Source organism: Orycteropus afer, unplaced genomic scaffold, assembly GCF_000298275.1.
Source record: "Orycteropus afer afer isolate SDZICR_OR568_19922 unplaced genomic scaffold, OryAfe1.0 scaffold00707, whole genome shotgun sequence".
Lineage (NCBI taxonomy): Eukaryota > Metazoa > Chordata > Mammalia > Tubulidentata > Orycteropodidae > Orycteropus > Orycteropus afer.
Window position 1 is genome coordinate 557,780 of NW_006922294.1, and position 23,862 is coordinate 581,641.

A 23,862-nucleotide genomic window follows, 5' to 3' on the forward strand; every position below is an offset into this window, starting at 1 on the left:
TATTACTAATTCTTGTCACTTGCTCTTTGCCTGGATTTACAATCTATTCTTTGTGACATTACTTCTCCTATTTACGCAAACAGTTGGGCCAAGCAGTTGGAGGGGCAATAGATCAGGACTAACCATGGGACATGTGGTCACAGTCCCCGCTGGTGATATGGAATAAAGGAAAAGGAAAACAGGAAGAATGATCACTATTTTAAAATTTGTCTTGGTTTTCAATAAGGTGATTCTTCAATGCAGTAGAATTTAAGGGAATTCCCTGCCAGTTATCCTGTGACATCTGCTTTAGAGTCCTTGGCAGGACTTCCTCTGTGGAGTGATTGGTCCTAAACCTCATTAACAGAGGCTTTGCCACTTCCTGGGGGTAGATGTAGTGCATGTGGGCGTTAGCACAGAGGTTTATATGACCAAACCCACCTCAGCATCCAGCACTAATTGGCTCCCCAGGGAGGTCTCAAGAGAAGCTGTCACTCACAAAGCCTTAGTTTTGTTTATAATTTGTCATGATTTCTCCTCTACTGCTCTACTTCTGCACCTTCTACTCTACTTTCTTCACTCCCATTCAGACTGCCTCTCCTTCCCACACAAATAACAAATGATTATCCCAAAGTACAGAAAAACTAGAAACTCGAGGTGCACCTTCTTTTGATTACAGTTTTATTCTTCTCCACTTTTCCATTCTCCCCAGGTCATCTTTAAGAGTAGGATGTACATTGTTCCTCCATCCTGACCCTTCTCATTATCACAGTGTGATCCCAGACCCAAGTTATACGGGAGAGATCTTTCTAAGGTTCAATTGACAAAAGCCAGAAAATATCGTTGAAAAATGAATGCACAATGTCAATGCATTTTATAAGGTGAATTCTGCGGTTTTTTTTTTTTTAATGTGACTTGAACTCTACTCTGCAAAACTAGAGACAATCTTAGTCTTATTGCTTACTTTTGTTAAGTCATTGTATTTCAAAGTTAAATCACAGGGCAGGAAAAGCCTCCTCTGCCTACAGGGTATTGAGCATGAAATAAAGAGTAGCTTTCCCTGGTCCTGGGAATTTTCTGATAAGAAGGTAACAATAATAATAGTTACCATTTAATAAGCATTTGCAGTGAGAAACTACCACAATCCCTACTTTATAGGAGGAAACTGAGGCTCAGAGGTAGCTTGGTTAAGGTCATAGATAGAATGAGTAAGCTTCAATGTCAAGATTTAAACTTGAGTTTGTCTGACTCTAAAAGCCTCCCTCTTAACCATTATGTTGCATTGTCCCTTTTGTTCTATTTTTGTCCTAAGTCTTTAGCCCAACCAATAAATAATTTCATTTGTGGTCAGACCAGGTGTGCTTTCCAGTGTTTAAGGGACAGGACCAAGTCCAGTGTAGCTGGCTAACTATTCTGCAATTGTGCTATTTCACATATCATGTTACAGGATCATGATTCAATCGGTGATCGGTGTTATTACTGAATCCAGGTGAGAATAAGCTTTGTGGGCAAAACTCGTAGATTACCTGGACATTAGCATGTTTATTATTTCTTCTCTTTCATTTTCAAACAGAGGTAGGTGATTGGATAGGAGACTGGAGAGACTTGGGGGAAATTCTCTCTGCTAGAATTACCAATACTGAGCTGCGATTCTGCCAGTCATCAGTATGGGACATGACTCATGCCAAGGGAACCCAGGGTAACCTTCATTTCTTTTGATAAATGTGTGATGTAGGATACAAAGTTAGGGTGAATTCAAAAGAAGAACAAACTGCAGCAACTTTTTTTTTTTTATCTGTTTCATGTGCACATGGGGCCCAGGAAGTTGTCAATTTTTTCTTTCTTATTATGTACTTAATTTAACAGGTTTTTGTGTTGGGTAGTACTTAGAGGAGGATTTAAGCATGGTCGATACACATTGATTTTTTAGAAAATCATTAAAATCTTTAAACCTTGGGCATTATCCTTAAGTTGCAAGTGTTAAACTCAGCCCACTCCTTTTTTCATGATGAGCAAAATTAGAGACCATTCAAAACTAATTAGGATAAGGCAAAAGCATACATATCTTTATTTTAAATAAGAGAGGTTTTAGCATGTAGTTGTTTTTATATTCTTTCAATTTAAATTGAAATTGAATAGGAACATTTAGTTACATTTTGAAATTCCTCTAATGCCTTCTCAGAATTATTTCTTTTTAGCAGTAGATCATGGGAAGAAGGGATTATAGGAAGAAGGGAGATTGGTTCAAATCTCCCTGTAGTCTGCTTTGGAGCAGAAAAATTGGTTCTGAAAATCTATGTTTGGAATATTTACCAGAGTAATTCCTCTCAAATATAGTTTGGCCAGTGATTACCTGCAACCTTCTGGGTTGTTTTGATTTGATCAGAAGTGGGAAGCAAAAATACACATATAATCTGTGTCATATTTTGGCCCTAATTTCTACCTTTTCCTTTTTCCTTTGTATTCTATGCTAGAATATACATCTATACATACATTGTTGTTGTTATGTGCTGTCGAGTTAATCCTGACTCATAGTAACCCCTCCTTGGGTTTCTGAGGTGGTATCTCTCCAGAAGGAGATTGCCCAACCTTCCTTCTGAGGAGTGGCTGGTGGGTTTGAACCCCCAGCCTTCTGGTTAGCAGTCAAGTGCCTTAGGTAGTACACTATATGTATATATTTTTTCTCTCTCTAGCAAGGAATAAATATCAAATATCATATGTTTCCAGTCTTCTTTTATTTTTCATGTCTCCCCATAAGGTAAACAGAGACACCAATATACAGTAAAATAATCAAAAGGTGAGGCAAAGAAGTGAAATGTAAAGCAGAGATGCTGGATTGCATACAGACAAGGATGGTCAGCTTCTGACTCACAGGTTGTCTAGAAAGGTTGGCAATGACTTTCAAAATGTATCAAGTCCATCTCTTTTGCTTTAGGCTGGGCTGTTCTTATCCCTCTCCCAGTGGATGATAATGTATCCTATTTTGTAATAAAAGTTTTAGCATAGAGGACACATGCTCCCTCAGGAACTCATTGTGAAGTTAGATGGTTTTTAGAGAAGGATTCTGTTACTGTCTATTTCTTTTTGTTTGTCCTCTCCACAGGGATGATCAGCTTTATATAAGCAGGGCTGCAATGTAAAGTCACTGTGTACTGTACTTGAACAGATTGGTAGGCATTTAGAGAACACAGTTACCCTAGAGAGTAACTACTCCAGTCCCTTCATTGTGTGACTAGTTTAAGTCTTCTCTAGATGTTCATAATCAATTTAGCCTTTTTCATTTTTGGCCAACTTTATGCCTTGCTGGTCCTCCCCTGCTCTGGCTATAATTGTGCTGTTCTGCCAGTCAATATAAAAAATATGTGATTTTTGTTAAAAAAATAAAATAAAATAAAAGCCATCAATGACCAGTGGCATATGAAAAGCAGTGGCCACTCTCTCCTTAGTGGTCACCCCAGGCACATACAGAATGCCACAAGATCACTCAGGGCTTTTAACTATGGAGAATTGTTTATTTATTTCCTAGTCTCTCTTTTGCATCTTGAGCTCTTAGAGGGAAATGGCTTTTTCTTATTTGTCTTGGATACAGAGGGTCAAATACAGCACTTGACACATAAAAGGAATTTAATAAATATGTTGAAATGAGCCATACTGTCAATGGAAGTTATTGCCTTAAAAATTTTTGAGCTTGTTCTCATAGAAAGTGTTATTAGAGAGGGGATTTTAGAAATGGGTGGACCTTGTAGTTAAAATGATAACTAAGATCAGGAATTTATGCAACTTTCCTATGTTTATACAGGTAATACACTAATAAAATTACTTATAAATAACTACAAGTAAATTGGAGAAGGGCAGAAAAAAGCTTTGCAGGTAGTTCTTACTGGCTTCTTTCCTTGGTTTAGATCAATTTTCCTAGTCCTTGAGTCTGTCACGTATGTATTCTGCCTCAGAGTGTGAAAATGTTAATTGGGGAAGTTCAGTCAGATTACCAACACATAAGGAAGAGATTAAACCCATAAAATTCACTTCAACTTTCACCTTGTACAATATCACTGTGCATTTATGAATTCAATTTATTAAATATATGATGAGTGTATTTTCTACCTTGCTGTTGCATTACCCTGTTATATTTCTTACTAGCTTTCTGGAGAGTGGGAAATAGACCTCCTATGCATTTACCTCTTCTCTGATACATAGTGTTTTGGTCCCAGAAATCAATAAATATTTGCTGAAATAGAAATATAGATAAATATGGTGTTCAGAGAACTTTTCCAACATAGTATCTAAAGTTAGAAACACCAATATGATGAGCTTATATTTAGCAGAGGCTAAATTAAATTTTGAAAGTAGAGAAAAATAGGAGAAGAATGATCTGTCATTCTCTACCAAAGAATAACCACCGTTAATGTTGCAGATTATTATCCTCTAGGCAAATTTTCTGTAGATGATTTTTATGTGTACTTGTAATCTTATTGTGGATAAAATTTTGTGTCCTTATTTTTTCACTTGAAATTATATAAGGAATGTATAATCATTATATGCATAATAATGCCTAGTAAGATTTAAAAAAAAAAAAAAATAGGATCCCAGCTGATCTAGTGTTTACGAATAGTGTTTTTAATTGTTCCTAAATAATTCATTGAATGAATCAAATAAAATTAATTAATGTTTCTCTATTTTTTAAATTATCTTTCTTATACAATTTATTTTGTTATATAAAAGGGCTGGATTAAACATCTTCGGACATGACTATCTTTTTCTTTCCTTTTGCATGTTTTAAAACATCATGTAGCATATGATAAACTGTTCCTCAAAAGTTGCTGCTATATTTACTATTTTAACAATGTATGAGCAGTCCAAATTCACTGCAACTTTTCCAGTAACAAATATTTTAATTAATAAAGTATTATTTTATAGACTATCAAACATAACCAAAAATGTACAAACAGCAGAAGATAAAGTGGATGACTGAGACTTTCTCAAAATTAAATTCCTATGCACATCAAAAGACTTCTCTGGAAGAGTGAAAAGAGAACCTACAGGTTGGGAAAAAATACTTGGGAATGACATATCTGAAAAGCGACTTATCTCAAAAATTAATAAAAAATTTTATCAACTCAACATGAAAGAAAACAAACAATCCAGTTCAAAAATGAGCAGAAGGCATGAACAGACAATTCACTAAAGAAGATATTCATGTGGCCAGCAAACATATGAAGAAATGCTGGAGCGATTATTAGCCGTTAGAGAGACACACATCAAAATAACAGTGAGGTATCTTCTCACGCCAGCAATAATAACAAAGACAAACAATAACAAGGTAGAAAAGAACAAATCATGGCCAATGTGTGGAGAGATTGGAACTCTCATCCACTGCTGGTGGGACTGTAAAATGGTATAGTCAGTATGGAAAATGGTATAGACTTTTTCCCCAAAAGTTGGAAATAGAAATACCATTTGATTCAGCAATTCCACTACTAGCATTATGTCCTGAAGAAGTGAGAGCCAGAACATGAATATGCACACTTATGTTCACTGAAGCACTATTCACAATAGCAAAGAGATAGAAACAACTTAAGTGTCCATCAATGGATGAGTAGATAACCAAACTAAGATACACACAACAATGGGATACTATGCAACATTAAAGAATAATGAAGAAAATACAAATTGCCTCATAATGTGGATGAACATGGAGAATGTTATGCTATGTGAAATAAGTCAATCACAGAAGGACAAATATTTTACGAGTCCACTATTGTAAAAAGTCAAGGAAAGGTTTACAGATGGAAGGAAATTTCTTTGTTGGTTACCAGGGATGGGAGGAGTGAGAGGGAAAATTGCTAGCTAGATAAGAAATATGTACTGATTTGGTTGAAGGGAAAGGCAATATACCAAATGGGTGGCCAGCACAATATCACTAAGGAAAAGAAAGAAATGGAGAGGTGCACAAGAGGTACAGAAAATAAAGGTAAATACTATTTCATTCACAATACTGCTTTATCAGTAATAACAAACATTAATCTACAGGTGGATACATAGGTAGACAACCAAGATGATCAAGTCTAGGTAAAAAGGGAATATATTCATGGTTTTTCTAGTAATATATCAGATAGTGTTTCACTACTATTCATAAGGTCTGACAGACAATATTTCTATATAAGTTGTTGTTTTTGTTATGTACCATTGAGTCAAACCTGACTCATAGCAACCCCCTTGTTGGGTTTCTGAGGTGGTATCACTACAGAAGTAGATTGCCCCATCTTCCTTCCAAGGAATGGCTGGTGGGTACTATATAAGTACATGCCATAAAAATGTCCATAGAGCTAACAGGGGACAAAGTTATGATCACTTCTTAGCCACAACCAAACACCTTGAGGAAGTGAGCTGCTGGGCCTGCAGGCTCAGGTCTATATGGTAGTGGAAGACATCAAGCTCAGTTGTCATAACACTACACAGAAACATTTTTCTACATCCAGGTCAGGGGAGGGTGGGGAGGTTTCATATCAATATATTGATATCTGATTGACTGAATGTGCAATCAAGATGTGTTAATTATCACTGGTGACTGGGATGCAAAAGTTGGAAATGAAGAATCACTGGTAGTTGGAAAATTTGGCTTTAGTGACAGAAATAATGCTAGAGTTTGCATGATAGAATTTTGAAAGATCAACGACTTATTCATTGCAAATACCTTTTTCCAACAAGAAAAATGGTGGCTATACATGTGGATTTTGCCGGATGGAGTGCACAGGAATCAGATTGACTATATCTGTGGCAAGAGGCAATGGAAAAGCTCAGTATCTTCAGCCAAAACAAGGCCAGGAGCTGATTGTGGAACAGACCATCAACTGCTCATATGCAAGTTCAACTTGAATTTGAAGACAATTAAAACAAGTCCATGAGAACCAAAATAAGACCTTGAATATATCCCTCCTGAATTTAGAGATTATCTAAAGAATAGATTTGATGCATTGAACACCAATGACCGAAAACTGGAAGAACTGTGGAATGACATGAAGAACATCATCTGTGAAGAAAGCAAAAGGCATTAAAAAGACAAGAAAGGAAGAAAAGACCACAATGGATGACAGAAGAGACTCTGAAACTTGCCCTTGAGCAGAGAGTAACTAAAACAAATGGATGAAATGACAAGATAAAAGAAGTGAACAGAAGATTTCAAAGAGTGGCTCGAGCAGACAAAACCAATTACAATAATGAAATGTGCAAAGACCTGGAGTTAGAAAGCCAAAAGGGAAGGACACACTTGGCATTTCTCAAGCTGAAAGAATGGAAGAGGAAATTTATGCCTCCAGTTGCAATAGTGAAAGAATTTGTGGCAAAATATCGAATGATGCAGGAGCCATCAAAAGGAGATGGAAGGAATACACAGAGTCACTGTACCAGAAAGAACTGGTCAATCTTCATCCATTTCAGGAGCTGGCATATGATCAAGAACCAATGGTACTGAAGGAGGAAGGAGAAGCTGCGCTGAAGGAATTGGCAAAGAACAAGACTCCAGGAATTGACAGAATACTCATTGAGATGTTTCAAAAACCAGATGCTGCACTAGAGTCACTCACTCGGTTATGCCAAAAAATTTGGAAGACAGCTACCTGCCCAAATGACTTGAAGAGATCCATATTTGTACCTATTCCAAAGAAAGTTGATCCTACAGAATGTGGATATTATCAAACAATATCATTAATATTGCATGCATGTAAAATCTTACTGAAGATAATTCAAAAACAGTTGCAGCAGCATATTGACAGAGAATTTCCAGAAATGCAAGCTGGATTCAGAAGATGTGGAATGAGGGATATCATTGCTAATATCAAGTGGATCTTAGCTGAAAGCAAAGAATACCAGAAAGATGTTTACTTGTGTATTATTGACTATGCAAAAGCATTCAATTGTGTGGATCATAATAAATTACAGGTAACGTTGAGAACAATGGAAATTCAAGATGCTTAATTGTACTCATGAGAAACCTGTATATAGACCAAGAGGCTATTGTTCAAACAGAACAAGGGGACACTGCATGATTTAAAATCAAGAAGGGAGTGCATCAGGGTTGTATCCTTTCACCATACTTATTCAATCTGTATGCTGAGCAAATAATCCAAGAAGCTGGACTATATGAAGAAGAATGTGGCATCGGGATTGGAGGAAGAATCATTAACAACCTGCGATATGCTGATGACACAACTTTGCTTGCTGAAAGTGAGGACCTCTTGAAGCATTTACTGATGAAGATTGAAGACTACAGTCTGCAGTGTGGATTACATCTCAATATAAAGAAAACAAAAATCCTCACAACTGGACCTATAAGCAGCATCACTGTAAGTGGAGAAAAGACTGAAATTGTCAAAGACTTCACATTGCTTGGTTCTACAGTTGATGTCAATGGAAGCAGCAGTCAGGACATCAGACAACATATAGTCCTGGGCAAATCTGCTGCTAATGACCTCTTTCAAGTGCTGAAGAGCAAAGATGTCTCCTTGAGGACTACGGTGCACCTGACACAAGCCATGGTATTTTCAATCACCTCATATCCATGTGAGAGCTGGAAAATGAATAAGGAAGACTGAAGAAGAGGTGGTGCTTTTGAGTTGTGGTGCTGGCAAAGAATGCTGAAAGTATCATGGACTGCTGAAGGAACTAGCAAATGTGTCCTGGAGGAAGTGCAGCTAGAATGCTCCTTGGAAGTGAGAATGGTCTGATTTTGTCTCACCTACTTTGGTCGGGTTGTCAGAAGGGACCATTCCCTGGAAAAGGATGTCATGCTTGGTAAGGTGGAGGGTCAATGAAAGAGGGGAGGATCCTCAATGAGATGGATTCACACGGTGGCTGTGGTGATCGGCTCAAGTATAGTAGGGATCATGGAGCTGGCACAGTACTGGACAGTGTTTCGCTCTGCTGTGCATAGGGTTGCTATGAGTCAGAGATGACTCAGTGACATCTAACAACAACAATAACATCCTACTTTAGTGAGTAGTGACTAGAATTTTAAAAGCTTGCAAGCAGCTATATCTAAGATGCAACCATTGGTTTTTCCTCATCTGTAGCAAGGAAGAGTGAAGAAAATCAAAGATGCATGGAAACAATTAGTCCAAGGGACTAGTAGACCATGGGAACCTCAGCCTACATGGCCCTGAGACCAGAAGAACTAGATGGTGTCCACTACTTGGACCTACCACTGCCCACCACTTGGAAAGGGATCCAAATTGGAAATATTGGTTAGAATGGGAGAAAAATATGGAAAAGAACTCAGAATCTGAAAAAAGACTAGCCTTGGTAGTCTGATAGAGACCGGTGAAACCCCCAAGACTGTGATCCCTAGTCATTACTTTGCCCTGGGTGGTGGTGGTGAAGATCTCTTGATTATCTCCATAGGGATCCATACACCTATCTATATTGCTGTCCAGTACTCTTTCTGGGGAGGTACTATGTTTGTTATTTCTGGATTACTCCTGGCAGGAGCAGAGAAAAATTCCAGGCATATTTTGGTCAAAGGAAAGATGGTAATGAACTCACTGAGCCTCTTCACTGACATTTCTGGAATAATTCTTTTGATCATGGCCATTTTTAATATTACATCCCCCCCTTTTTTAAAAAAATGGAGAGTCTGTAACTTGTTACAGCTTCTGAGTTACATATTAATATATGCATCTATGAACTAGCTAAGGCCTCTGAGAAAACTCTCCCTCTACTCAATACTGTTACAGCATACAATCTGTGCTCTTGGGCATCTTCACAGTGATGCTCATCTTCTTCTTCTAGAAGCTTGTGACAGCTGGAATTGCTGAGAATGACTGGAAAAGACTGTGTGCTCCAAATCCAAATCTAAAGTGGTTCTCCTGTTAGCTGAAGAAAAAAAAAAAAAAGAACAGACAATTGAAATAAAAGAACAAGTGGTTGAGCTAACTGAAATATCTTCTCAGCCAAAGAATAAATAAGACATTCAAATTATTCCAGTCCTAGAAGAAGAAGGAACAGAAATAAAACTCCCAGAACCTCCCCAAGAACAGGAACCCTCATCAACAGAAAATAATTGCTCCCCTTAAATGTTTTTTTTTTTTTCTGTTTTTTCTTTTTTTTTAGGATTAGTGTTCATGGTTTCTAAGAAGACATATTTACCCCCATGCATGTATATCTTCCACTTTTTTCTCTCTGGCATTTGCATGGAGTGACCACCACATCCTTCTGTCTCTCATTCAGAGAATGGTGCAATTGTAGCAAATTGTGTTATCTTGTTTTGGCCAATTTTCTTACATTTAAAAAAGGAAAAAAAGAATAAGTGCTGCAGAATGCATTCCCCCATTAGCATTTTCTTTACCATCCTTAAATTATCTTCAATTCCTTCCACACTTATGTTTTTGATAATTGTTGTTATTTGCCGTCAAGTCAGACCCTACTCATAGTGACCCCCTCCTTGGATTTCCAAGGCAGTATCACTATGGAAGTAGATTGCCCAACCTTCCTTCCAAGGGTTTGAACCTCCAGCCTTCTGGTTAGCAGTCAAGTGCCTTAGGTAGTACACTTGATAGAGTCCCTTTTATATCATTGTTTTAAAAGATAAATAAATAGGTGTAATAAGGAGAAAAAAAAAAAAAAGACTAGGCTTACTGGTCTGATAGAGATTGGTGAAACTCCTGAGATTGTGGCCCCTAGTCACATTTTGGGCCTGCAATTGAACTCCCTCCAGTGGCTTAACCTTCAGCCAAACAATAGACAGGCCTATGAGGTGAACAGTTACACTAAGGAGGTGCACTTCTTAGAACAATCAACCATGGGAGATCAGAAGGGCAGCATTTGCACAGGGAGAAAGCTCAGAAGACAGGAATACATAGGAAAGGAGGACACAGGGTAAAGGTAAACCATAGGGAGAAAGTGGGAAGAGAGCTGTTATATTGTGGGGATTGCAATCAAAACACACGAAACAAAATGTGTATGAATTGTTGAATGTAAAATAAATTTGTAAACTTTCATCCAAATCACAATAAAAAGTTAAAAATAAATCCAGTTTTGATTTATTCTAATGAAGGAAATAGTACCTCATCTTGTTTAATTTTGGGGAGTGTTTTTTGGTCCTTTCATTGAAGTCAAATATTTTTTCATGTGTTTGTTTATTATTTTTATTCTCTTTTGCATTGTCTATGCATGTTCTTTTGTTTGTGATTTTTCTTATTAAATTGTGTGAATGCTTCATTCTGTCAAGTGTGCTGTTTCCTGCCAGCACATTCATACACCATTGCTGTAGCTCAGGCCCAGGGAGAGTATATGAAGCTGAGTTCTGCCACCATTAGCAGAGGCAGCTGGGGCAGGCTGCTTTGTGGACTGTTCTGTAAGGCAGCAATGAGGAGGGAGCTGAGTTACTCAATGGCCCCCTTTTCCCGTTAGTTCAGCATTGCAACAGCAAGGCCTACCTTGAGAGGAGTCTGTGACAGCCTTCATTCTTCCCCTTGTCTCAACTATTATTAGATGAGTCCAGAAACTACTGGCCAGTTGGGGCTGTGGACACAGTCAGTTTTGTGCACCTCTCTGAGATCTGAAGTGTTGGATCTGTTCAATATGGTTTCCTCTTCATTTGAGCAAATTACGAACAGCTTGTGTGTGACTCCTTAAGAGTAATGAGAATCAACCTCATTTTAGGAGAGGGGACAGATTGCATCTAAACTTGGAAACTCACAACTGTCTGCAGCTGGGATTGCTTGAAACACTCCATGGAAGTAAGGGGCCCATAGTCATGAAGAAATGTCCATTTTGTCTGAGAAGTTGCTGAGTTCTGTCAGCATCTGCTGGCAGCAAGGCTTTCTCTAACACAGCTTCACTCAAACCACTGAGCATGGCAAAAGTTAATGTGAGATCGCTGGAGTCTATTTCAGTCCCCTGTCATTTTATTAGAGAATTAAATTCTAAATGCCTCAGACACATCATAAACTAAGGACTTAATTTAAAACAAGACAGAAGCTTAAAAACAATAGCAAAGCCTGCAGATCATATTTTTTTAAATCTTTTTGTTTGTTTGTTTTTTGGTCTTACATGGAACATTCAGAAATAGTTCAAGTATGGTTAGTGCCAAAAATTGTCCTATAGCAATGAAAACAAGAACTTTTTCACCTCCACAGCAAAGGTTTTGTGAGGAATGGTTAAGAATTAGTGCAAAGGACTTGAGGCTGGAAGAATCTTCCTCAAATACTGTTTTTATCTTGTTATTTTTCTTCTCAAGACTCTCCAGTGTCTCCTCATCACTTGTAGCATTAAATCCAAATTCCCCTTGGACATCTTCTCTGAGTGAATCTTAAAGACTCTTCAATCCTGTTAAGCAACCAACTTCCCTGTTTCTACCTCAGTATGTTTGCAAATGTATTTTCCCCAAGAAGAAAGTTCTACTTCTCTCTCTGTCAGTGTGAGCTTTTCTTCTTATTCAGACATCTGCCTCTTCATTACTCTCCTTCACATTTTGTCTCCTGCTCTCTATGTCAGCTCACACATTCAAAATATGCTGTTTTCTAAATCCTCTCAGCCATGCATGCGGGTAGTAGTATTGACTTGAGGGGAGAACCAATTCTATTTTCTTTATACCTTCCAGTTTGTTGACTGGAAAACTATTCATGCAATAGTATTCAATAAATGTGGTTGTCTGACTATCCTGTATTTGGACACACTCATGAGATTTAAAATGTGAGCATATTTCCAGGTACCTGGGGGATATTTGGGCTTAGAACTATATTTGTGGTTCTAATTAAGCATTTATGAAATAAACCACAAATTAAGCATTTATGAAATAAAGTAGATTCTGATTCATTTTTTTCTTGCCCTTCATCTATAACTAAGGTTTTTTAAATTATATATATAATTTTTAAACCTTTAAGATGCTTTCAAATCTATGAGGAAGCCATGGCCAGGTTGGTGGTGATGTTTGAAATACCATCCTTTGGGTGTGATGATTATGTGATTTTGGAGCTCTACCAATATATTGAAGCTCTGGTGACACAGAGGATAAACACCTAAGTGTTAACCAGAAGGTCAGCGGATCAAACCCACCAGCTGCTGCTCCATGGCAGGAAGACTGGGAGATCTTCTTCTTTAGAGTTTTGCACCCTTGGAAACCCAATGGGGGTCACTATGAGTCAGAAATGACTTGATGGCAGTGAGTTCGAGTTACCAATACATTGAGTTCTGGCAACAGTTTAGAATAGAAAATACCATGTTGGCCAACTAGAGTAACAGCAAAGTCTGGGGGTATTAGCTTTCTGGAGAATTCCATGCATGTTTGAAAACCAGGTGCCATCAAGTTGGACTGTGCTCCATAGGGTTTGCAGTGGCTAATGTTTAGAAGTAGATCTCCAGGCCTTTCTTCCAAGACACATATGGGTGGACTCAGACCTCCAAACCTTTCAGTTAGCAGCCAAGCACACTAACTCTTTGCACCAACCAATGACTTTATCTAAGTTAAGCTTGGTAAAAATACCTAGAAGGGCTGTCTAGATTTTTATCCACTAAAATGAGATTCTGAGATTCCAGATACAATACTGAAATTGTGAGTTCTTTTCTTTGACAGTGGATATGCTCAGAAAGATGATGAACTTGGTGAACATCAAGATTAGAATTTGAAATGACATCATCAAGTTGAATACATGTGAAAAAATGTACAGCAGCAATGTGAGGAACCATTTACTGAGGTTAAGTTGGAAAGCAAATTGTACAGGGTTCTTGTTTGGCCCAGGAATAAATCATGGCCAAAACCAAACCTACTCTTCACTGTTTGATGATAATTGTAATGATGATTAAGAACATTTAACTGTGAACTTACATTATTAAATCTGTACTACAACAACCATTTGGGTACTTCTATAAGAAGATCTGGTAGCATAGTGCCTAAGGCACTTGACTGCTAACCAGAAGGCTGGTGGTTCAAACCTACCAGCCACTCCTTGGAAGGAAGATGGGGCAATATACTTCCATAGTGATACTGCCTTGGAAACCCAAGGAGGGGTCGCTATGAATCGGGTCCAACTCGACGGCAAATAACAACAACAACAACATACTTATTGATGGGAGCTCTGGTAGCATAGTGCCTAAGGCACTTGACTGCTAACCAGAAGGCTGGCTGTTCAAACCCACCAGCCACTCCTCGGAAGCAAGATAGGGCAATCTACTTCTGTAGTGATACTGCCACAGAAACCAAGGAGGGGTTGCTATGAGTCAGGTCAGACTCAACAGCACACAACAACAACAACATACCTATAGATTAATGAGGAGGTTGAGGCTCAGAGAGAAGTGAGTTGCCCCAGATCACACAGCTGGGAAGCAGCAAAGCCATGATTTTAATTCACTTTTAATTGACTCCAAAAAGTAGTATCTTGAGATATTGCAAAGTTTTTCAGTTCAAATAATTTGTAAACAGGTAATACAATATATAAAAGGATTTCTTATAAATACGACTTGTTCTTAGATACTAGTTACTGTTGGTAAAGCTCTTTCTTATTTCTCATATTGAGGATTTATTGATGTTCACCTTCATCATGTGATATGAAGAGATAGTCACTAAACTTGTAGAAGGGAGAATGTGACATAGTGTTCTGAACTGGGGGTGTCAAAGTATAAATTAAGGTAGCTGCCTTCTTCTTTTAGGAAACGTTGAAATAATGCTGCTACTTTTCAGAAGATTTTCTGTTAGAAGGAACTGTTAACCAGTTGCCATTGAGTCAGTTCTCACTCGTGGTGAACCCATGTATTTTAGAGTAGAACTGCTCCATAGGGGTTTCTTGGATGTAATCTTAAGGGAAGTAGATCACCAGGACTTTCTTGTGTGGTGCCAATGTGTGGGTTTGAACTCCCAACCTTTAGGTTACTATTGTTGTTGTTGTTATGTGCCGTTGAGTTGGACCCAACTCATAGAGACCCCTCCTTGAGTTTCCAAGGCAGTATCACTATGGAAGTAGATTGGCCCAAACTTCCTTCCGAGTTTAGATTACTAGTTGGTTGCAAATCATTTGTGCCCCTCAAAGACCTTTAGAGGGACAGTGCCTGCTACAAATGTACTCTCATTGTACATTATAGCTGTACTAATTGAGCACTAACTAATTGCATCACCCAGGGACTTCATGTATATTCATCTAGGTACTATAAATACTTAATACAATATGTATTTATTAATTAATCTGTATGATGACTTTATGAAATAGATTCTATTCATGTCCTCATTTCTCAGACTAAGGACTTGAGGAATGCTTACTGCTGTGGAGTCGGATCCGACTCATAGCGACACCTTCTTGGGTTTCTGAGACAGTATCACTATGGAAGTAGATCACCCAATCTTTCTTCTGTGAAGTGGCTCAAACCCACCAGCCTTCTGGTGAGGCATAGAAATGTTAAATGAGTTTTTCTAAAACCACAGAGCTCATTAGATTCAGATTATGTCTAAGAATCGTGGTAATATAGTCTTATATTATTAACCACTGCCTTCTGCTTTTTGTACTTTAACCATCTTACATAATTTTATATATGGTTTTGTACATGGTTTATCTAAATGATTTTGAAGCCCAAACCAAGTTTCAACTGTAAAACTGTATTAAGGGACACTGTAGAAGCCCTGCATATTGTTATTAATTGCTATTATTTTTGCTTTTGTGGTAAGACCATTCGATTGAGCATTTTGAGCATTAAGAGAGATGAGATCTGACTGCTAATATGCTCTGAAAATCATGTCCTTCATCTGTAAAGTAGAATAATTAATGGTTTACCTACCTGAAGGCAGGGGCTGGACAAAATGGCATATTTAATTGATTACTCCTATTCTCCCTTCAGTTATCCACAGAGTAATATGTTTCTAGTTCTGTTCTAAGTGGAATTGGGAATGCAGGCATCTGTGTGAATGAGCATGATCTAGACATCTTAATGGTATCATGAACTTATGACGGGAAGAAATCTTCTCTTGTCTCTCTCTAAAGTGTAGAATCTTGGACTCTGCAGAGATCATTACCCAAGAACAAAGGGATCACAGCAATTCTCCCAATGTCCCTTCTTTGAAAAACATAGTGCCTTCCATTTGACATTGGTACATTATTTTTGCTTATCATCCCCCAGCTAAAGAAATATTTGTAGAAGGGTGGAGAAAGAAGATGTGTATCTAACATACACTCTTCCAAGAGTGAAGGTTGATTGATGACTCTTTTCAGAACTAAGAAATGTTCTTTTGTATAATATGTTGATGATTTTGTTTAATTAGCAGTTTATCATGCCAACCAACATTCTCTGGGTAATTTATCCTCAAGTCATATTCCTTTTTACTCTGTTCTATTATTACAGGTTAATCTAGGCTGTGCAGTTTCTGAAATATTGATAAACTTATTTTGAATTATTATATTAGAAACCATCAAGACATTTGGCTCCTCTTGATTTAACATCTTTGATGCCAGTAATAATTTCAGGCATGTCAAGAGTATCATCTTCTCTGAGCATTTGAAAAGACAAGTTCATACCATTAATTAAGATGGCTGTGCTTTGTCTCCTCACAATCAGTTCTTCTGCTAGAATGGTAATAATGGTGTTTTCAATAAAAACATCACCTGGGATTTTTCTTTCTTTCTTACAGGATAGCTCTTTACTGTAAAATTGAGATGGGCTCTCCACTCTGAAACACCTTCAATTTATCTGAAAAAGACAACCTAATGTTCCAAAGCAGACTCAATCCTTTTAATGCACACCCAGTTTTGGGCCCAGAAAAGTGGGTCATTCTTCAGGAAAATATTTCTCAGCCCATTGTTACTTTAAATGCTTGCAGGAGACCACAGAATAAGAGAGAAGAAAGGGCAAAAACTGCGAGCATGCCTGGGGGATGGCTGTTCTTTCACATTTGTGGAACCCTGTGTCAAGAGGGAACACTGCTAAAAATAAAATGCATTTACTCAGAACCTCTGGGGCAAGGTGCAAAGAGCCTGTGCTGTAGGAGCCAGATTAAAAATTAAAAAGGTTGAAACCTACAGAGCAACTGCCATCAGCAGAACCATGGCTCTTTATGGTTAACTTTGTGCCATCTGGTTAATTTCAATAAATTGGCTTTGGGTATTAATGTCTTTGGTCATTTAGTTGCTGCCCATAACTTGTAATGACCCATTTGCTGGTCAGTTTCTTCACAGTTGAATGATGATTGACTTTTCAAAAGCATTGAGTTTGGCCACTAATGTGTACACTCATCAAAATGGAATGTGGCCTAGTCAGCATTCTAGTCAACTCCCACTATAGTTCACATGTGTTCTTCCTGTAGCTCTTCCCATGACTTGTAAAATGAAATAGGAAATAGTCTCTTTAAGAGGTATAAGCACTATTTTCAATTTATTGATAGACAGAGATCTATAAGAAAGAGAAAGAGCAAGCCAAAAATCCTGAATATATTGCTTTTCTTCCAAGTGGTTCCCACCTCTTTGGAGATTGTTCTAATTTTCAACGTCTTTCATAGGAATAATATCTTAAAAGTAAAAGATTGAATGCATTACCATTCTTTATTTCTATATGTCTCATTATCAGTCATTATCAGAACAATTCCCTGGAGAAGGATATCATGCTTGGTAAAGTGGAGGGTCAACAAAAAAGAGGAAGGCCCTCAATGAGATGGACTGACACAGTGCCTGAAACGATGGGCTCAGGTATAGCAAGGCTTGTGAGGCTGGTGCAGGGCTGGACAGTGTTTCGTTCTGCTGTGCACAGAGTCTCTATGAGTCGCAGATGACTCGATGACAGCTAACAACAACAACATTATCAGTGTACGCCCCTGCGTTACCTCTACCATCCTTTCAAAGACGTTATAACACTCCCCAATGCCTAGTGACATTTTACCATGCTTCTCAAAGACTCACTTCTTTCAAAAGAACTTCAGATATTCTAAAACATCTTTAGAAAGAATTTAACCAATGAGCTGATATATAGTTGATATTTGACAAAATAATAAAAAAAAGGTGAGCTGTGGAATTGTGTGTTCTGATTATATAAATGAGTGGGACTTTTTTAAAAAGAAAATGTTCAGCTTACAAGTGAGAAAATATATTTCTTTGTTAAAAAAAAGAGAGCATGCTAATTTCCTATTTTCCATCCCTACATACATCTTTGATATCCATTTAATCCTAAATATTTTTTTAAATAACCAAAGTTAACATATTGAGAAGGCCTAGTGACACAGCCATTGGTGCATAAATGTTTGTTTCTTTGATCTGAGTTAGACCAGACTATTCCTTGCTTGGTGACACTCCCTAACATGGTTTACAAGTGCCTACCCTCACCAATCAAGGACTGGAATCCTGAAACAGGCACTTCAGAGTCATGCTTTCATATACAATGAGCTTGAAGGCTAAAGAAAAGTATTTATTTGATGTTTTTGTTAAGTAATATTTGTATAATATTAGAAAAAATGAGTGATAATTAATAAGTGAAAAAATATCCAATGCTGTAAAGAACTCTTTTGAAGGTGACTCCAGTTTCCAACAGAATAAATGTGTCTGATGGTAGTCTTCTCAGTGTCTATAGAAAAGGTTGGATTTCAGTTACTGGGACCAAATGGTATATGTCGAAGTGCTGTGAGAAATCTTGAAATTTTGCCAGAAGAAGATTTTTTTTAAAAAATTGTGGTAAATATATATATAACAAAATATTTGGCATTTCAACATTTTTACTGTCTGTTTATTATGTTCATGAGGTTGTGCAGCCTTCACCACAGCATGTTTCCAAATTTTTTCATCATCTTTAACAGAAGCTCAGCAGTCAACAATTAAATTCAAGGAAAGGTCACATTCATGCACTTTTTGATAGTCATTTCAAATTCTTTCATAGTATGTGGCATCATAAATGTTATTGATAACAGATTGAATTAAGGCTGTAATTTTCAGCCTTCATAGTCTTAAGTATCGTCACTTAACAATCTAGTAAGGTTGTAGTTTCTGCTATATTTACAAGAGGACGAAGGTACAGTAATTAATATATTTTGATTCCTATTTTCTCATTTCATTTTATAGTGCAAATGAACACATTTCAGAAAAAGTTATATTTTTGCAAAATGCATTTTTGGAAAATTCGTTTAGAATGTTCTTCTTAATAATATTCTGTGACCCTGCGTTGGCTCTGTGTTGTTAAGTCTTAAGTGTATAAATTCCTATAGCTGAGTGGTAATTTTAGCGACATTTTCATATCCTCTCCTTGATAGTCTGTTTGGATATTGCATGCAAGCTAAGTCTAGGATATTTTTCAACAGAAGATGTGTTGGTAAGTGATTTTGACACTGTATTTTAGAAACATTTTTAAAGTCTTACTCTTGAATACTCCATTGCACTTAAAGACAGAAAACTGAGTTTTGGTCATGCTATAGTGATGTACTGTTGACCTTGCCTACCTAGTTACTTTTTACTTTCTCCCAAATGTTTAATAAAATACATCTAGCCCTACGTCTGTATGAGAGGGGGATGGGGAAGACTGGCCTGTGCCCAAGGGCATTCACATGACTTTAAGTTGTGGTCAGCTTCTCCATAAAAGATTGTAACTCCCTTAGACAATTTCCTCTTTGGGGAGTGGCAAAGCTTAGAAACTGCTGAGAAGGGGCCCCGCTGCAGGGATAGGATTAGGAGTTTTCTTCCTCAGAGGAGTTGCCTTGCATCAGAGTGGGCCAAGAGAGCCCTTTTCTGCTGTGACTCAGGTCCAACCTGTCCTGCAGTTACAGGCTTTAGGAAGAGAAAATCAGAGACGAGGCCATTGGAAGCCACCTGTTTGTTCTTTGGCAGTGCTCCTCACCTAGGGAACTCCAGCGCCTCTTCCATCAGGTATGCTGGTGAATGATTAGGGACAAAGTGGTGATGTGGATGTTTCCAGATATGGGTCATGGAAATGTAGATTTTGGGCATGCTGAATTTAGAATGATCTGGACCTTTCCTACTGGAATCAGACAGCAGGTAGGCAAAATGAATTTGATTAATGAGGATTAACCAAAGTCAGGAAATGGGAGTTTGAGACTATTCTGGTTAGGGGAATAAGACATGTCTGAGGCAAATATGCTTAAGAGAAGGAAAATAAGAAGGATCTTGAAAGAATTGTGAGAATACGACTTTTTCTCACCACGTCCTCTGCTAACACCTGAGTCTAAGTTAGCAAGTGCCCTTTCTTCCCTGAGCTAATGCCTCCTAACTAAACTTCCTATGTCCACCCTGCCCCCTGCAGGCTAGACTGTACACATTGAAAATGCAGTCCACTCCTTTGTCCAACTTTCCAGAGGCTTTCTATCTCACTATGAGAGAAATGGAAAATTCAGAAACGCAAAATTCATACCACAGGCTACATGGCATTACTGAGCCTGGCCTCTGTGTCCTCTCTGACTTCAGCTTCTAGCACTCTTACTCTCATTCACTATACTTGGGTTTCCCTGGCTTCCTTACTGTTCCATGAATATGCCATAGATATCACCTCTTCAGAGCCTTTACACTTGCTTCTTTCTCAATTGCAATAATTTCCTCCCAGAGATCCACATTACTCACTTCTCACTTCATTCCAGTCTTTGTTCAAAGTCACTTCATCAGAGAGGCTTTTGTGGCCATGGTATCTAAAATAGCACACTCACTCCCACCCATCACTCTCTACCCACTTTCCCTGCTTTCTTCTTCCCTATAGGACTTATCACCACCTGTCATGCTATATCATGTTGAGTCATATGAAATTGCCATTTTGTCAAAGATTGGAAACTTCATATGATTCAACCTAAATATTTATTTACTTGTTATTTTTATTCCTTCTCCTACACTAGGATTCAAACTGTGAGACCAGGTTCTTGTTTTGCTTTTAGCAAAATAGTGTTTGGAGCATACCAGGAGCTTTGAAAATATCATTAAATGAATAGAGAGAAAGAAGAAAAATGGTTGAATTTGTTGATAGTAAGCAGAGAAAACTTATATGGAATGTGATCTATGTTTAGAAATTTTAGAAGAAGATGATTGGAAGGGCTTCTGAGGGAGTCCAGAAATTTGGAAGATTTATTTGGATCCAAGTGAAGTGCAGTGTAAAATTTCTACGGGGAGCTCTGAGCTACGTATGGCTCTTAATTATATTTTTTACATGTGGTTTTCTGAGGCCAGGACTAAGAGGGAAAGCTTAATTTGAGGTAAAATCAGTATGAAATGAAAAAGTCACACAACTGGTAAGTTATAAGGATTCAGCTTGCCAATTTGTGATATAAGTTGTTTTTTATTAGACAAAGAAGTTATTTTTGACTTCTAGTTCTAGCAGACTGGATGATAATCTTAATTAGAAACACTTAGAAATACTAGATAAAATAGAATATTTTACTTCCATGCACAGCTGAACTTGAAAGGAAATAAGGGCATCACCAGGGATCAGAAATAAAGAGGGGATTGAAAATGACAGGATAAACATTGGAACTGATGCTGTAGCTGCCCTTAGGGGAGTGGTATTAGTCTCACTAAGCCAAAGGCTTGGGTTTTAACAACTATGTGGAGATGTGAGATGAAAAATTGAGACTCTAAGTTGGAATGAAGACCTTCAATAAAAAGTTGGGACCCTTGAATAAAGGGGACTGGAAAATATTTACCATCTGGGCAGAAGAGGATAAGGAAGCTATGTCTTGGAAAATAATAAGTCTCCTCTAGAGAGATATCATGGTGGATTTATACCTCATTTGCATTTGAGATTTCAGTTTGAACATCTGGCAGAATCAAATGTAAACTTGTTAGAAGGAAGATGGCATTAAACGAAGTTTCACTAGATTCCCATATTAAAGTTCTTCTAAAAATTAATTCACAATTTTGTGAGTAAATCTTTATAGAAACCGATTGCTTCATCTGTAGTCCACAGAATGGCTGGTGGGTTCAAACCACTGACCTTTTGGTTAGCAGCCAAATGCCTTAAGCACAACACAAACAGAGCTCCTTATAAGCAATAAATTAGAGCTGAGAATCTGTGGACTGAATATAATGTAAGAAACCCAGCGTCCCCAGTGATGACATCTTACCTAGCTATAGGACAACATCAAAACTAGGAATTTGACATTGATCCAATAATATGTATGTATTGTTCTATGCCATTGTATCACATGTATATATTGGTGTAACCACCACCTCCATGAAGATTCAGAACTATTCCATCACCACAGAGATCTTTGTGCTATCCCTTTATAGTCATCCCCACTCCTTTTCCCCAGTCATCTCTAACCTCTGGCAACTACCTAATTTGTTCTCCATCTCTATAATTTTGTCACGTGAGGATGTATGTAAATGCAATCATGTAGTATGTGACCTATTAACCTTGGTTTCTCTATGCATTTTGGCCAGCAACTGGTAGCATCACAAATTTATTTTAGCTGTTCTGACATGTGTGTAATGGTTTGTTATCAGGTCTTAATTTTCAGTTACCCAATTTCTACTTACTGGTTTGCTGTTGCTGCTAGCAAGTTACCACAAATGTGATGACTTATGATGCTGTTAGGTCCAGTTGATTTTGACTCATAGGAATTTTCATAGGGTTTTCTACGCTGTAACCTTTATGGGAGCAGATTGCCAGGTCTTTCTTCCTCAGAGTCACTGGGTGGGTTCCCAACTCCAATGTTTAGGTTAGTAGCCATGTGCTTAACTGTTGTACCACAAGTGTAACACAACTTTTATTATTTTCTAGTTCAGGATGTCAAAAGCTGCACATGGATCTCAAGGTGGTGCAGAGCTGCAGTCCTTTTGAAGGCTCTGTTTCCTTGTAGCCTATTCAGATTGGCTTTCTTTCTTTTGTGTGTGTGTGTTTCTTTTGTTTTTTACTGGCTTAATGACATTGAGCTTCATCCAAGTTGTTGCATGTATCAATAGTTTGTTTCATTTTATTGCTGACTTGTATTCATTTATCAGCTTCTAAAGACTCCTGCAGGAGCTCTGGTAGCATAGTGGCTAAAGCACTTGACTGCTAACCAGAAGGCTGGCGGTTTAAACCCACCAGCCACTCCTCGGAAGGAAGGTTGGGCCATCCTACTTCCGTAGTGATAGTGCCTCGGAAACCCAAGGAGGGGTCGCTATGAGTCGGGGCCGACTCGACAGCACATAACAACAACAACAACAAAGACTCCTGCATTTCTTGGTCTCATGGCCTTCCTTGTTTTCAAAGGCAATAAGTAACACTGTGTTGAGCCCTTCTCATATTGCATTACTCTGATTACATCTGCCTTGGTCGTCCATTTTAAGGATCTAGCTCTGGTAGCGTAGTGCCTAAGGCACTTGACTGCTAACCAGAAGGCTGGCAGTTCAAATCCACCACAACAAATGATGACATTGGACCCTCCTGGATAATTCAGGGTAATTCTCACTATCTTAAGGTTAGCTGATTAGCAGACAATTCTATCTGCAACCTTAATTCCTTTTCGCCATGTCACACAACATTTTCACTAATTCTGGGAATTAGGATGTAGACATCTTTGAGGGGGTATGTTATTCTGCCTACCGCAGTAGTGATGTTGGCTTCTTTTCATGTGCTTATTTGATATCCATATATCCTCTTCAAGGAACCCTGGTGGCTCAGTGGCACAGTGGTTAGAGTGCTCAGTTGTTAACTGAAAGGTCAATGGTTCAAACCCATGAGCAGCTCCATAGGAGAAAGATATGACAGTTTGCTTCCATAAAGACTTTGTCCTTGAACCCTATAGGGCTATTCTACTCCATCCTATAGAGTCACTGTGAGTTGGATTCAACAGTGACTGTATCCTCTTCAGTGACACATCTCTTCATGTCTTCTGATCATTTTCTTTCTTTTTTTTTTTTTTATTGTGAGTTGGGTGAAGATATACAGAGCAAATTCACTTTCCATACAGCAGTTCATATATACTTTGTCTCATGGCATTGACCACAGTTTACC

The 23,862-nt window shown here is 38.0% G+C and overlaps 1 pseudogene; it reads left to right on the forward strand.

Annotated features, from left to right (window-relative positions):
- Positions 1-1,430: 1,430 nt before the first annotated feature.
- On the forward strand, positions 1,431-10,046 carry LOC103211196 (annotated as a pseudogene).
- Positions 10,047-23,862: the final 13,816 nt, after the last annotated feature.